The 13783-nt window shown below is 48.8% G+C and overlaps 1 protein-coding gene across 1 annotated transcript in view; it reads right to left on the bottom strand.

Annotated features, from left to right (window-relative positions):
• The window catches only part of Anxa11 (annexin A11), a 44031-nt gene extending 32017 nt beyond the window's left edge, over positions 1-12014 (bottom strand). The window contains exon 1 of the mRNA XM_090346673.1: positions 11847-12014. The gene's annotated coding sequence lies outside the window, so the exon portion shown is untranslated. The remainder of the gene's footprint in view (positions 1-11846) is intronic.
• Between the last annotated feature and the right edge of the window lie 1769 nt (positions 12015-13783).

The following is a 13783-nucleotide window of genomic DNA, read 5'->3' as shown; positions in this document are numbered from 1 at the left end:
TAAGAAAAAGGGATACACACCTTCCTTATGTAAGGAGCTAGTTCCCAGCATAGCCCCTTGAGGACTGTTATCTTCACCATGATTCTGCCTGGGCTCAGGGAGGCCCAAGGACTGGGCTGGAAGCCTAGCAAAGAGAGGACAAAGGTGGTCCTGACCTGCACATCCAGCTGGGGAGGTTAACCCAACTGCATTTCCAGAAACACACGCATGCAACAGTGATTACAAACCATGTCTCTTGCCCAGCTTTTTGGCCAGGAAATATAGGGCAGGAGTGGGGAGGGGCGTTCTGAGCAGATCCATGCCTCCTCCAGGCTTCTCTTCTATCTCCTGAAGCTGGGGCTCCAGGAAGGTTTTGTAGTTCACAGTTATGTTTGGGGAGGGGATGCACAAGGGCTGCAGAAGAGACACTAAGCTTTATATCTTTATTTATTTAGCCAGTCCTGGGCTTGAGCTCAGGGCCTGAGCACTGTCCTTGGACTTTCTCAAGGCTAGAGTTCTACTACTTAAGCCTCAGCACCACTTCTGACTTTTTTCTATGTATGTGGTACCAAAGAATCAAACCCAGGTCTTCATGCATGCTCAGCAAGCACTCTACCACTAGGCCAAACTCCTGGACACTTTATATCTTTTTAGAAATAGAATGAAAGTGGCTGGGGTGCTGGGGAAGCTGGACCAGCTCTCCTCTACTGGAGAGTACTCCAGCGTCCTCACTCAGAAGCAGAGTGTGGATGGGTAGAAGACAGGACTAGGGTATATCTTCAAGGCCTACCAACCTCCTCAGAAGCTCAGCCCCTCAAAAGTAGAGTCAAGGGTCCATTCCAATCCCACCCTGCCTGGAGGCCTCAGAAAACCTCTTTTAAATACTTTTGAGATCATGCTTTAAAACCAGTCCGAGCAGTAAAGTCTATGAGACTTCTCTTCAATTAACAATCAAGAGTGGAACCATGGCTCAAGTGGTAGAATGCTAGCCTTGAGTAAAAAAGCTAACAGACAAGAGCCAGGTCATGAGTTCAAGCCTTAGTACCCACACAAAGAGATAAGTTTCTTTCAAGGGAAGATCTTCCAGTGGTGACACAAAGGCCCTGGCCAGCTCTGCTCATGAGAAGCCTTAGAGAAGCCAGAGACCCATTAGATACCCTACAGGCAGGCCAGCCCTCTGTGGCTGGCATCTTGAGCCACCAAGAAAAAGAAGCTGTATGACAGGGAAAAAAAAAAAAAAAAAAAGCCATTGTCCTTTATTCAGCCAAGCTCAGCAAGTTCCATCTCTAAACTTCTGTTCAGATGCCCCCTGTTACCACTGTGCCACCTCTGAGGCTGGGTGGGGTGCCACCTCTTTCAGGATGCCCACCCTATTCTCCCCCCTCAAAATGAATCCTCTTCAAGGGCTCATCCTGAAATGCTCACTTAAGTTCTCCAATGTTCTGATCACGTTCCCCTTGTTCTATCCCCAGGATGGGCACATGGTACCCCACTATACACTGTCTCACTGACCTCCCAAGGATCCTAAAGAAACACACCATCACTCTCACTTTACAAACAAGGGAACACAGAGCCTGAGAAGCCAGCACCAGGGCCTCCAGTGAGAAACACAGTGCTGCGGGCTATGGGACAGGCCTGCGTCTCCTACCACCACCTGGTACAGACTGGCACTGTGAGATCCTCAACAGAGTGCCTCCTGCTGGGAACCCCAGTGTAACCTGACTCATTTCTCCACATTCTGAAAGGCACCTGTTCTGATGGCCTGTGTGTAGGCAGGCGCCAGGAATTCTAGGACATTCCCCTCTCTCCCTCACCCCATACAGGAACTCTGGGAGGTGGCACGGTACAGGAACATCCTAGGGCTGCTAGGCATAGGCAGTAACACCCCATGTCCTGCCCTACAAAGCACTGCCTCACCAGGTCACAGAGACCACTGGGTCAGAGACCATTAAGTCAGTGACACATCAGCCAGCCCTGGAGCAGTATTTCACTAACTCTGACTATATTTTCCCAAGCACTACACAAAGAGCACCTTCTAGTGCTGTCATACCTTCAGCTCCACACCTACATGCCAGGGATTAAAAATAGTGGCACCTATGTCAACCATTAGCCAGACTGTGTGGCAGACTCTGCCCTCCAAGGGCAGGTGCTTGGGGAGCCCAGCCTAGAGAAACTGGGGACAGAGCATGCTGGAAGAGTGGCCTAGATTCAGCCCCTTGGGGAAGTTCTGGACACTGCCTGTGGCCGGATACTTCTTAGAAATCAAAAGTCCACCCAAGCCCAGTGTTGGCAGCTCATGCCTGTAATCCTAACGACACTGAAAGCTGAGATCTAAGGATGGTGGCTTGAAGCCAGCCGGAGCAGGAAATCCCATGAGACTCTTATCTCTAATTACGAAAGCTAAGTCAAAAGTAGAGCTGTGACTCAAATGGTAGAGCATTAGCCTGGAGAGCAATACAGCTCAAGAACAACGCCCAGGCCCTGAGTTCAAGCCCCAGATCTACCATAGGGTGGGGGCGTGGGGAGGCCACCCTACTGGCATGTGAACCACCTAGGGATCCAGGCACAGGACTGTATGGGCTCTCATGATTCTATTTGCTTCAACTGCCTTACTTTACCTAGTCAGGAGCTGGGTCCTAGGGAATAGGAGGAGAATGCCCGAGGCCTTGGGCTGGTGGGGGACAGGACAGGGCTTAGACCCATTGCTCTGGTCTTCCACCCAATGCATTGTGGCCCAGGCTGGTCCCACGCATAGCACATCCTGGACAGGGACTCAGGAGACGTACAGGTGATCCAGGGAAAGCCACCGTAAGAGTGTGAGTGCAGCCCAGTGCGTCATCCCACACAACCGGGTCATTCAGTAGCCCCTGCTCCCTCCAGTCCACTTCCCTAGGAGTTGAGAACCACAGACCTGGCAACAGTAGCCACTGAGCTCAACTCCCAGCAGTCAGGAACTGCTCTGACTGGAAGCCCCAGCTCAGCCAGGGTATACACAGCCTCTGTCCCTATCTCAGAAAGATAGGGAAAGAGTTGCCTACAAGGTCACATGTGGGGTTGCAGAAGGCAAGCTGGGAGGAGGTGGCACCACAAGATACTCCCCCACCTCAAAGCTGGGTCCTGGAGGGGTCAGCCCCTCCCATGGGGCTGGGTGACATGGAGTGGCTCCAGTGCTGAGCATGTGGCTGCCAGTCCTGGCCTCTGGAGCAGGCAGATGACTCTCAGAGCATCAGCAAGTAGTCCTGCCAGTAGTCGGCTTGCCAGCCCACGGAGACAGAGCTGCCCGGCTACATGGCTGAGCCGCTGGCTCAGTCCTTTCACGACACACAGTTTCCACTTCCCAGCCTGGCCAGTGCATGACTGATGCATACAGGAGGAGTTTCAAATTAGGGAGAACTGTGGGTGGTGTTCCAGAAACTTCTAGCTGTCGCCCCTCAACCATCTGCCCTGTCTTGCTTTGGGTACAGAACGCTTTGCAGTGGCCTGGCATGCAGAAGCTCTATGCCAGAACCATGCTGCCAGTCTCCCTAGCGACCCAGCAGGGCCCTGATGAGACTAAACTGACTGTCCTGGCCCACACAAGGAAGGGAAGCATGGAGGCAAGAGAGGGAAGGAGGGGTAATAGGAAGGAGGGAGGGAGGGAGGGAAGGGATCGATTCACTAGCAGAACTGAATCCTACTTCAGGTAGGATGGAAAGAGCAATAAGAAACAGAAAGAACACAGCAAAAATCAGGAATGGAAGGAATACGCTTCAAGTGTTTGAAATCAAGCCTATCCACTGTGTGAACAAGCTGAATCCCTGTCACAGAAAAATCACCAAGGTTTGTTGTTGTTAATACCTTTCACCATTCTTTCTCCCCCCATGCCCTGCCCACAGGCTGATAGTAAGAGAACAAATACATAAGCTCAGGGCAAAGATATAGGCAGCAGTAGATATATTAGCACTCAACATAGGTTTGTTTAAGGGCTGGTTGATGATCCTGCCTCTGCAGATCCTGGGCTCTTCCCATCATCCGCTTTATCACGACTCACTACGATGAAGGACCAGCAAGGCTGGGGCCACTGCAATCATTTATGAGCTAGCTTCACCAGAAGCAAAGAAAGAGTGAGGCCCTGAGGGACAGTCTCTACTGTTCAGTCCCCAAAACTTGTCTACTTATATCATTCTCAAGAAGAACAGAGCAACCCCATCTCATTGCCTCAAATGAGGAAGGAAAGGTGAAAGAGCCAGTAAGAACTGTCCAAACCCTTGGGCCTAAAAGAAAGAAGCCCTAAACTGCAAAAAGAGAAAAGCCCTAAACTGCTATAGTTTGCCCCCAAAGATTTATCGGCAGGAAGCTTGGTCTCTAATGTAATGAAGTCATGGGCCCCCTTTAAGGGGTGGGACCTAGTAGGAGGTAATTAGGTCTTGGGGACTGTTTTAGTTGCTGTGAAAACTGGCTATTGTGCATGCTAGCTTCCCCCTTCCCCTTCTTTATAATATTGTGACATAAGCAGATGCTATGCCATACTTGCGTAGCTCCAGAACTAAGAACTAAATGAATCTCTTTTCTTTATAAATTTGTTGTATTGGAAAAAAAAAAAAAAAAGACTGAAAGCTATTTCTAGGTGATGTCCCTGGAGTTTGCAGGCAAATTCATTCCTCCTAAAAGCCTGGCTATGTAAGGACCCCTGGGGTGGTTGTAGATGGGGAGCTGCTTAGGATACCTGATTTCTAACCACTCCATCTGGGCTTGAACAGAGACAGACACCTGCCTCTAAACCTGTCTTGCTATTTTTATAGAACATAACTTCTTTCTCTTTCTTGATTGTTTTTAAGTGAGTTGTTATATAGTCCAAGCTGGTCTCAAACTCAGTTTCTCCTGGCTCAGTCTCCCAAAAGCTACGATTATAGGCATGCACCACTATACTCAGCTCACACATACCGGTTTCTTAATTTTAGGACTATAAAAGAAGCTTCCAGATCCTTGGCTATTATTCTTCCAAATGGAGAAAATAGGAAATTTAAGTCCAAAGACCAAAAGCATTAAATATCCAACAAATTATAACACAAATTACAATCCACAAAGTAAGACTGATGTATCTATCTGTAAACACTAATGTGAAAACTAGTTCATAAAGTTAGAATTCCTACCAAGTACAAGTAGAATCTAACTTAGAAAAGAATAATAGTAAGCAATTTTAACACATCTCTTAGATGTGAACTAACATATACCTAAGGATAAGAAAAACAAGCCTGTGTCCTTCAGAGAATACATATTTTCTTCTTTTATAAATCTTTTTTTTTTTTCCTGTGCCAGTACTGGAGCTTGAACTCAAGTGCCTGGGCACTGTCCCTGAGCTTTTTATTTTTAGCTCAAGGCTAGAGTTTTATCATTTCAGGCTTTTTGGTGGTTAATTGGAAGTAAGAGTCTCAGACTTTTCTGCCCACCTGGCCTGGAACTGTGATCCTAAGATCTCAGTCTCCTGAATAGTTAGGATTATAGGCGTGAGCCACCATCATCCAGCTTAAGGCCCTATAATCCTTTAATTTAGTCTGATACAAACAGATCTTTGCACTTCATATAAACTAATCACAACCTAATTATGCTAGTATTCCACAAGGAAACAGAATCATACTCTCCATAATCCATCTGCCTACTTAGAAATTCAGGGATCTCAACTTTTAAGTAATCCTTGGATCAAAACTCTTGCAAGAATTAGAGAGGAGGTAGCTCAAGTGGTAGAGTACCAGCTGTGAACCAAAAGGTGCCTCTGCCTCTCTGCCTGCCTCCCCCACCCCGCTCGCGCGCACACGCGCACGCACGCGCGCGCGCGCGCTCTCTCTCTCTCTCTCTCTCTCTCTCTCTCTCTCTCTCTCTCTCTCTCTCTCACACACACACACACACACACACACACACAATTTGCAAGGTAAATAGAAAACAATGTAAAGGTGAGTACTTGATAACCAGATACCAGTGGCTCACACCTGTAATCCTAGCTACTCAGGAAGGTAAGATCCGAGGATCACAGTTCAAAGCCAGTTCAGTCATGAAAATCCTTGATACTCTTATCCCCAATTAACCACAGAAACCCAGAGGTGGCCCTGTACCTCAAGTGGTAGAGCACTAGCCTTGAGCTGAAGAGCTCAGAGATAGCACCCAGGCCCAGAGTTCAAGCCACATGACCAACAAAAAGAAAGAAAGAAAACCAGTTCAGACAAGTATTCAAAAGGGAGAAATTAAACAAACCAAAAGAAGTAAATGACCAATGAAGAGAAAAAGTAAAAAAATAAATACACACAAAAAGGTGTGATTCCACTGTATCTAGTTACTCCAGTTACGATCCGATTCTTTTTTTTTTTTTTTTTTTGCCAGTCCTGGACTTGAGCTCAGGACCTGAGCACTATCCTTCGACCTTCTCAAGGATAAAGCTCTACCACTTGAACCTCAGCACCACTTCCAGCTTTTTTCTATGTATATGGTATCGAGGAATCGAACCCAAGTCTTCGTGCATGTTAGGCAAGCACTCTACCACTAGGCCAAACTCCCAGCCCCACAATCCCACTCTTAACAGCATAAAAACATGAAGTCTTCCTCAACACATTTGGCAATATTCCAACTAGGCTGTACTCCAAAGTCAAGAAAGAAAACAGTAAGTGATCTAAAACACCTATGAGGGAGGGAAGAGTTTGAATAAATTATGGTAATTCCACACTAAGAGCATTCCACAACCACTGACCTGGAGAATAGTCACCCAGAGTTACTGTCATGATAAAACAAATCACATACACATACACACACACACACACACACACACACACACACACACGCTGCAAGATGAAGTACAAGCCACGCTGCATTTTGTAGACAAAGCAAATTTGTCATGGCCTGTCTCCAGAACATGCAGACAGGAGGAAGGGGGTGCCAGATGCAGTACCCACATGCCCTGTCACCCACAAGCCAACTGCTGGGTGCTCAGGGAGCTACGGGGAAAGATGAGGAGACACCCTCCTCCATCTGAGATGGAGATACCCTCCTCCATCAAAGCCTTCTGTCCTTGGTAACCAGGAGATAAGTCACCTGCTAATTCTCGCTTACATGTTCAAGTCAGAGCTGTGTGTGTGTGTGTGTGTGTGTGTGTGTGTGTGTGTGTGTGTGTGTGTGTGTACAGTATGGAGGCTTGAACTCAGGGCCACCAGCTCTCATTCAGCTTTTTTCATACCTCCACTTCCATCTTTTTTTTAATGTTTTATTGCTATCATAAAGGTAATATATAGAGGGGTTATAGTTACATAAGTCAGGTAAAGAGTATATTTCTTTTCAGATAATATCACCCCTTCCCTTACTCTCTGCCAGTTCATTTCTGAGTTTTTGCTAGTTCACTGAAGCTAAGAGTCTCATGGATTTGCCTGCCTCCTCTGGCTTCGAACCACCATACTTAGATTTTAGCCTCCTGAGCAGCTAGGATTACAGGCGTAAGCTACCAGTACTCTGCTTCCATTTTGGTTTCCATTCTGCTCTCATCATCACATCTATACACCACTGCTAAGGCAGCCCCATCTCCTCCTTCCCACTGGCCACCGAAGCCATGCTGCTGTTGGCCACACCATCCCACTGAAGTAAACTGTCCCTGGCTTCTCACTCTCCCCTCAGGCTGCTTTTTATCTGCCTCCTCTCATGACTCGTCTTCCTTCCTTCAGCTGTTTGAGGCTGAAGTCCTTGACTTCAAATGTAAATAAAATCTAGACAGAAACTGCGCATGTTTTCTCTCCTAAATGGATGATATATCTACATTCTAACCATATGAAAGCAGATCGGGGGTCATACGTATATATACAAAAATTAACCAAAGGATGGTACATACAGGGTAGAAGTCCCTTGGTATAACCTGTTTGAAGCACTAACTTACAGTCTAACATAATGAAAGCCAGGAATCTGCAACATGTGGGGACGAGCAGGTGAGTGGAGAGAGGCAGGGTGGGTGAATGCAGTTGTTACGTTCAATGTACACGTGTGAAAATGGAACCAGGGAACTTGAGGGGTTGGAAGAGATGGAGAATGATAACAGGGGTGACATTCAAGACACACAGTACTTATAAACTGATGTCACATTGAACTGCCTTTGTACAACTCCAGAGAGAGAGACAGAGAAAGTCTACCTACTCAGACACTTCCAACTACCTGGTGTCTCTAGGGCACCTCAGAAGCAACACATCCAAATGTCTCCATCTTCAAACCCTATTCTCACCCAGTGTCCTGCATCTTATGGAAGACTGTGCCAGGGTGAGCAGGGAATAGTGGGGGAGGTCTTCCCTTTTTCTTCCCATAGCACAGAGCCAGACAAACAATAGGGCTCATTTAGGACGAACTTACCTGAAAACCAGTCACCTGATTCCTTTTCCTTTTGGTGCTGGGCTTGAACTCAAGGCCTGAGTGCTGTCCCTTAGCTTTTTCATTCAAGGATGGCAAACTACCACTTGAGTCACACTTCCATTTCTGGCTGGTTAGCTAGAGATAAGACTTTCAAAGACTTTCCTGCCTAGACTGGCAATGAGCTGCCTCCTGAGTAGCTAGGATTACAGATACAAACCGCCAGCGACCAGCTGGTCACCTACTTCTAAAAAGTAGCCATGCCCTTTTTAGTGGACCTAGCAAGTTTTATGTCCATCAGCAGCACATCTCCAACAACCACCTTTCCCCCCGAAGATGCCATGCCCCAGGCTGAATGAGCCAGAGTGTAGGGAAGCAAAACCCAAAGGCTCTGGAGTGAGTTCCCACATCAGACTCACAAGCACAGACACCCTCCCTTCCCAAGGACTTAGTACCAGGAAATGCTCCAAGGGGAAAGAAGGCAGCCAGGGGGAAAAAAGGGGGCAAGAAAAGACTTGGGCTTCTAAAATCCCAGAACCCAGCATGGATTCTTGCCCAGAATGGGTTTCTTTTGTGTTTTGATCTTGAGTTCCTTCTCTGGTCATCTCAAACTTCCCATTACCTCACCTGATCACATCATCAAGGCAGCACTAAATTAACGCTGGGCCTAGTAGATAGGACAATGGAAATGGGCCTTTTCTGTCTTCCTGTCCAACTAAATAAGCTCAAATAGTTGCACTTGACCTTTTAGCCTCTCCGAATCTAGATTTGTTTCCACCTCACTCTCCCTGCTTTCTTTCTTCTCTCTGCCCTGTAGAGCCAACACTTAACCAAGAAATATGACCTCCTTTGCTTGCCTCTCATTCAACTGACATTTCCTGAGCATTTTACAGGGCAAGGCCCATACTAGGAGCTTCAAGAGACCAAAAGATGATTCAGAAACAGCTCCCACTCTCCAGAAAAAGAGAACAGGGCAGGGATTAAGACTCATGGATTCACAACTACTCCCTAAGGCCAGCCCTGAGAACTGGGACCAATGCCAGAGAAATGGAGGAAGGCAGTATGTGTGCAAAACACATACCCAGGCTACTGCTAAGGAGGAGGCAGGCACACAAAGGTGGGGGCAGAGGACAGGGGCAGCATGTGCTGAGATAAGGAGATACACCCTCTCCTGTGTGGAAGGAGGAAGAACCACCTACAGCCTTGAGATCTTTGTGTGTGGTTACAAGGAGACCACTGAGGAAAAACCATACTTGAGTTCACTGCCTTTGAACAAACCTCACATTTTTACTTCATCATACCAGTGAAGCATATAACTTTTTTTTGTTGCTGTTCTGTTCCTTGAACTCAGGGCCTGGGCAATGCTGCCCCTGGGCTCTTATACTCAAAGCCATACTCAAAGCCGTTCTACAACTTGAGTCATACCTCCACTTCAGACTTTTTTTTTTTTTTATGGTGGTTAACTGGAGATAAGAGTCTCACAGATTTTTCAGTCCTCGGATGGCTTCAAATTGCAATCCTCAGGTCTTAGCCTATGGAGTAGCTAGAGTTACAGGCACAAGCCACCAGCACACATTAAGCTTTACCTTGCTTCTTTAGGAGGCAGATTTTGACAAAGCCAAGGGCAGGGAAACACATAACAATTTAACTTAAGACACAATCTGACAATCACTCTGCACTGACTGGAAGTTTCTTAGCATCAAAGCAGACAATGTAATAACAGGTATGGGAATTTTTTTTTTACCCCCCCCCCCCCCTTCCCAGCTCATAGAGCTTGAACTCTGGGCCTGGGCGCTATCCCTGAGCTCTTCAGCTCAAGGCTACCACGCTACCCTTGGAGCCACAGCCCCACTTCCCGTTTTCTAGTGATTAATTGGAAACAAGTCTCACGTTCTTTTAGTGCCCAGGCTAGCTGTGAACCTTGATCCTCAGATCTGAGCCTCCTGAGCAGCCAGGATTATAGGCGTGAGCCACCGTGCCCGGCTTTACTTGACTTTTTACTGTTTTATTTCTTGATCCTGCTTAGTCAAAACCATGTGTAATAAATCCATAAGTAAAGTGGATTTACTTTATTGGTAATAATAATATTCTATTCCTTGGTACTTGTATCTGAATACTTACAGGCCTAGCACTGGGCACTTTATGCCCAGGTACAGTGCACAGTAGCCACCTGCTCAGTCTGGTCAGTACCTGAGGCTGTGGTTAAAAATATTAACTTAGGGGCCGGGAGTTTGGCCTAGTGGTAGAGTGCTTGCCTAGCATGCACAAATACCCGGGTTCAATTCCTCGGCACCACATACATAGAAAAAAGCTGGAAGTGGTGCTGAGGCTCAAGTGGTAGAGCTCTATCCTAGAGAAAGTCCAAGGACAGTGCTCAGGCCATGAGCCCAAGCCCAAGACTGGCAAAAAAAAAAAAATATTAACTTAGTGAACCCTCATAGAAGCCTTTGTAGTACAAATTAGATCTCGGAGAATGCTAACAGATAGGGAAGGATGTAGGTACCCCCCAGAGTGGGCATCCAGGGTGAGGGCAACAGACTCGCCTTTCCTGCTCACACACACACACCCCACCGGTGGCCAGGAAACACCAAGGAACCGGGGCAGTGCCTGGAAAGGCACTCTGCTAATCTTCCTGGAAGCCCCAAACACTGAGTGCAGTGAGAAAGGAATGAAGGAACCTGAGAGCCAGCAAAGGGCAAGGACAAGTAAATAGCTGGCCTTGCCCTGCAAGCCTCTCCTCCTCTATGTGTGGGCAGGGCAGGGCAGAGCTGAGGCAGCGGCTAAGGGGAAGGTCTGTGGAGGGAATGGAGAGGGGCAGAAGGGAGTGGGGGAGGGGGACAGCTACCAAGTTCCTGGGGATCTGTCCCCACACATCTAAACTCCTCAGAGAGGTCACTGAAGATCAGAGGGACGGGGAGAGTCAGGCCCCGGAAGAGAATGTCTCCATAGCTACCTCTTCCCCCTCTGAAGTCTCAGATGAGGAACTTCAGATCTCCCCTGAGCCCACGGGAAGCGCGGGGGGGGGGGGGAGCCACGGGGGTGGGGGGGGACGGACAAGTCTGTCCCTCCGGAGACTGGAGGAAGAAGCAGGCGTGGGGGGGGGGTCACCCACCGGGATGACCCCACCGTTCTCGCCATTACTTGAGAACGTGCCTTCCTCTAAATAAACTGCAACGGTGGCAGCAACTTGGACTCCGCGTCCTCCCCGTCCGGAAGAAGTTCCTGAAGGCAGCAGTCCCCCGCGCAAACCCCGGCTACCCAGGTCTGAACGGCCCGGGGCAGGGGCGGTGGCGGCCTGTGCACCCCCAGAGCCCTGGGGGCGAGGGGGACGGCGGCCCTACCTGCGCAACCTCCCCCCCCCCCCCACAGCCGTCCGCGACACTGGGTGCGGGGCAAACCAGGAAGCGCGGGGCCGGGGGAGGCGCGCGGGGCCGGGCGAGGCGCGCGGGGCGGTCCCCGGCCTCCCTGTCACCGGACGGGGACCGCCGCCCCGGACGCCGGCCGGGACCCTCACTCACCTGTCCCCGGGGACGGCGACACGCGCGGAGAGAACGGGGACTTGGACAGCAGCGACGTTCTCCACGGACGCCTAGGTTCTGCCACAAGCTCGCTCCAACTCGCACTCTCCGACACTCGCGACCCACAGGCTACGCGTCTGTCCGGGAGGAGCGGGAAGGAGGAGCCCGGCGGGCGGAAAACTCCCGGGGTGCGGCCGCCCCCACGTGCCCCGGGGCGGAGCTGTCCTCCGGGGGCGGAGCCTGCTTCTGACCGCGCCCCCACGTGGAGACGCGCCGCTGCTCGTGGGGGCGGGGCCTGCGCGGCGAGCGCGGCGCTGTTCGGCGGCCGTGGCCACGCCCCCACGTGTCAGTGGAGGAGCTGCCTTCCGGGGCGGGCTTGGGCTGTGACGTGGGCGTGGCCTCCCTCTGCCTTTGCTACCTGGATGCCCAGGCTGGTCAGCTGCCTAGTGCTGGTAGGAGAGGCACCAGGGCAACTCCCCGACCCCACCGGGGCCCTTTCCTGCTCTGGGCTGCAAGAGAAGAAGGCATCCAGCCCAGTGCATGCTGTTAGTGGCTCTTTTTAAAGAGAAGAACACTTTCTACATAAAAAAGCTTACACCAACTATGATAGGGGGTGGGGCAGGTCGGGGAGCTTTGTGACAGTGGTGGTCTCCGTTCCAGAACACAAGACCCCAGTGCACTCATGCAAACACATCAGAAATACCCCAACTGAGGAACTGCGAAAGAATGCACGAGTGGCTGGGAGTTTGGCCTAGTGGTAGAGTGCTTGCCTAGCGTGCACAAGACCTGGGTTCAATTCCATGGTACCACATCCATAGAAAAAGCCAGAAGTGGTGCTGTGGCTCAAGTGGTAGCGCTCTAGCCTTGAGAAAGCCCAAGGACAATGCTCAGGCCCTGAGTTCATGCACCAGGACTGGTTAAAAAAAAAAAAAAAGAATGCCCCAGTAGTCAGAGTCATCAAATAAGGAGTCTGAGGCACTGGCCCAAACAAAAGGACTCTTGGAAGCAAATATTAAAGTAGAATGGTGTGAGTGCTTGCCTAGAATACACGAGGTCCTGAGTGCAATCCCCACTAATGGAAAGAAAGAAAAACAAAATCTAAAGAAATAATTAAGTAGAGCATACTGGACGAAGTCTTGGGGAGAAAATGTATATTAGGTAAAAACATAAGCTATCTTAGTAAAACAAGAGTAAAATAAGACATTACTAAAGCATCAATATTAGTTCATTTCACTCTAGTAAAGGATATGCTAGGACGTTAATATCAGGTGAAATGGATTTGATGGAACTTCTTATATTATCGTCACCATTTTTCTAAACTAAACTGTTCTAAAATTATTTCTTCATAAAAAGAGATGTTGTGGTGCCAGGACTGTGGCCTAGTGGTAGAGTGCTCACCTAGGATGCACAAAGCCCTCAGTTTGACTCAGTACCACATCCACAGGAAAAGCCAGGAGTGGTGCTGTGGCTCAAGTGGTAGAGGCTGCCCTTGAGAAAGCTCAAAGACAGTATCCAGACTCTGCGTTCAAACTCCAGGACTGGCAAAAAAAAAAATTGTTGTAAGGATGCTGGTTGCTCATGCCTGTAATCTTAGCTATTCAGGAGGCTGAGATCTGAGGATTGTGGTTCAAAGAAAACCCTGGTAGGAAAGTCCATAAGATTCCTATCTCCAATTAACCACCAGAAAACTGGTGCAATTATTTAGTACCACATAAACAAAAGGGAAAAAGGAAAAGAAAATCTCAGGGAGAAGCCCTATGTTCCAGCCCCAGGACCAGCACTGCTCCAAGTCTCTTCTAGATCTCTGTGTCATTTCTGGATCTCTGTGTGCCCAACAAACTTTATAAGTGTACATTTTTGTGACTATTTACCCAAAGCTACTGTTTGCCAAACAGGGTTATATATACTTACCCAAATGTATTGTTTACAAAACAGAG

The sequence above is a fragment of the Megascapheus bottae genome, chromosome 15 (assembly GCF_031878675.1).
Source record: "Megascapheus bottae isolate mThoBot1 chromosome 15, mThoBot2.hap1, whole genome shotgun sequence".
In the NCBI taxonomy this organism is placed as follows: Eukaryota; Metazoa; Chordata; class Mammalia; order Rodentia; family Geomyidae; genus Megascapheus; species Megascapheus bottae.
Note: the sequence above shows the minus strand (reverse complement) of the source record. Positions and strands in the feature narration are given on the sequence as shown.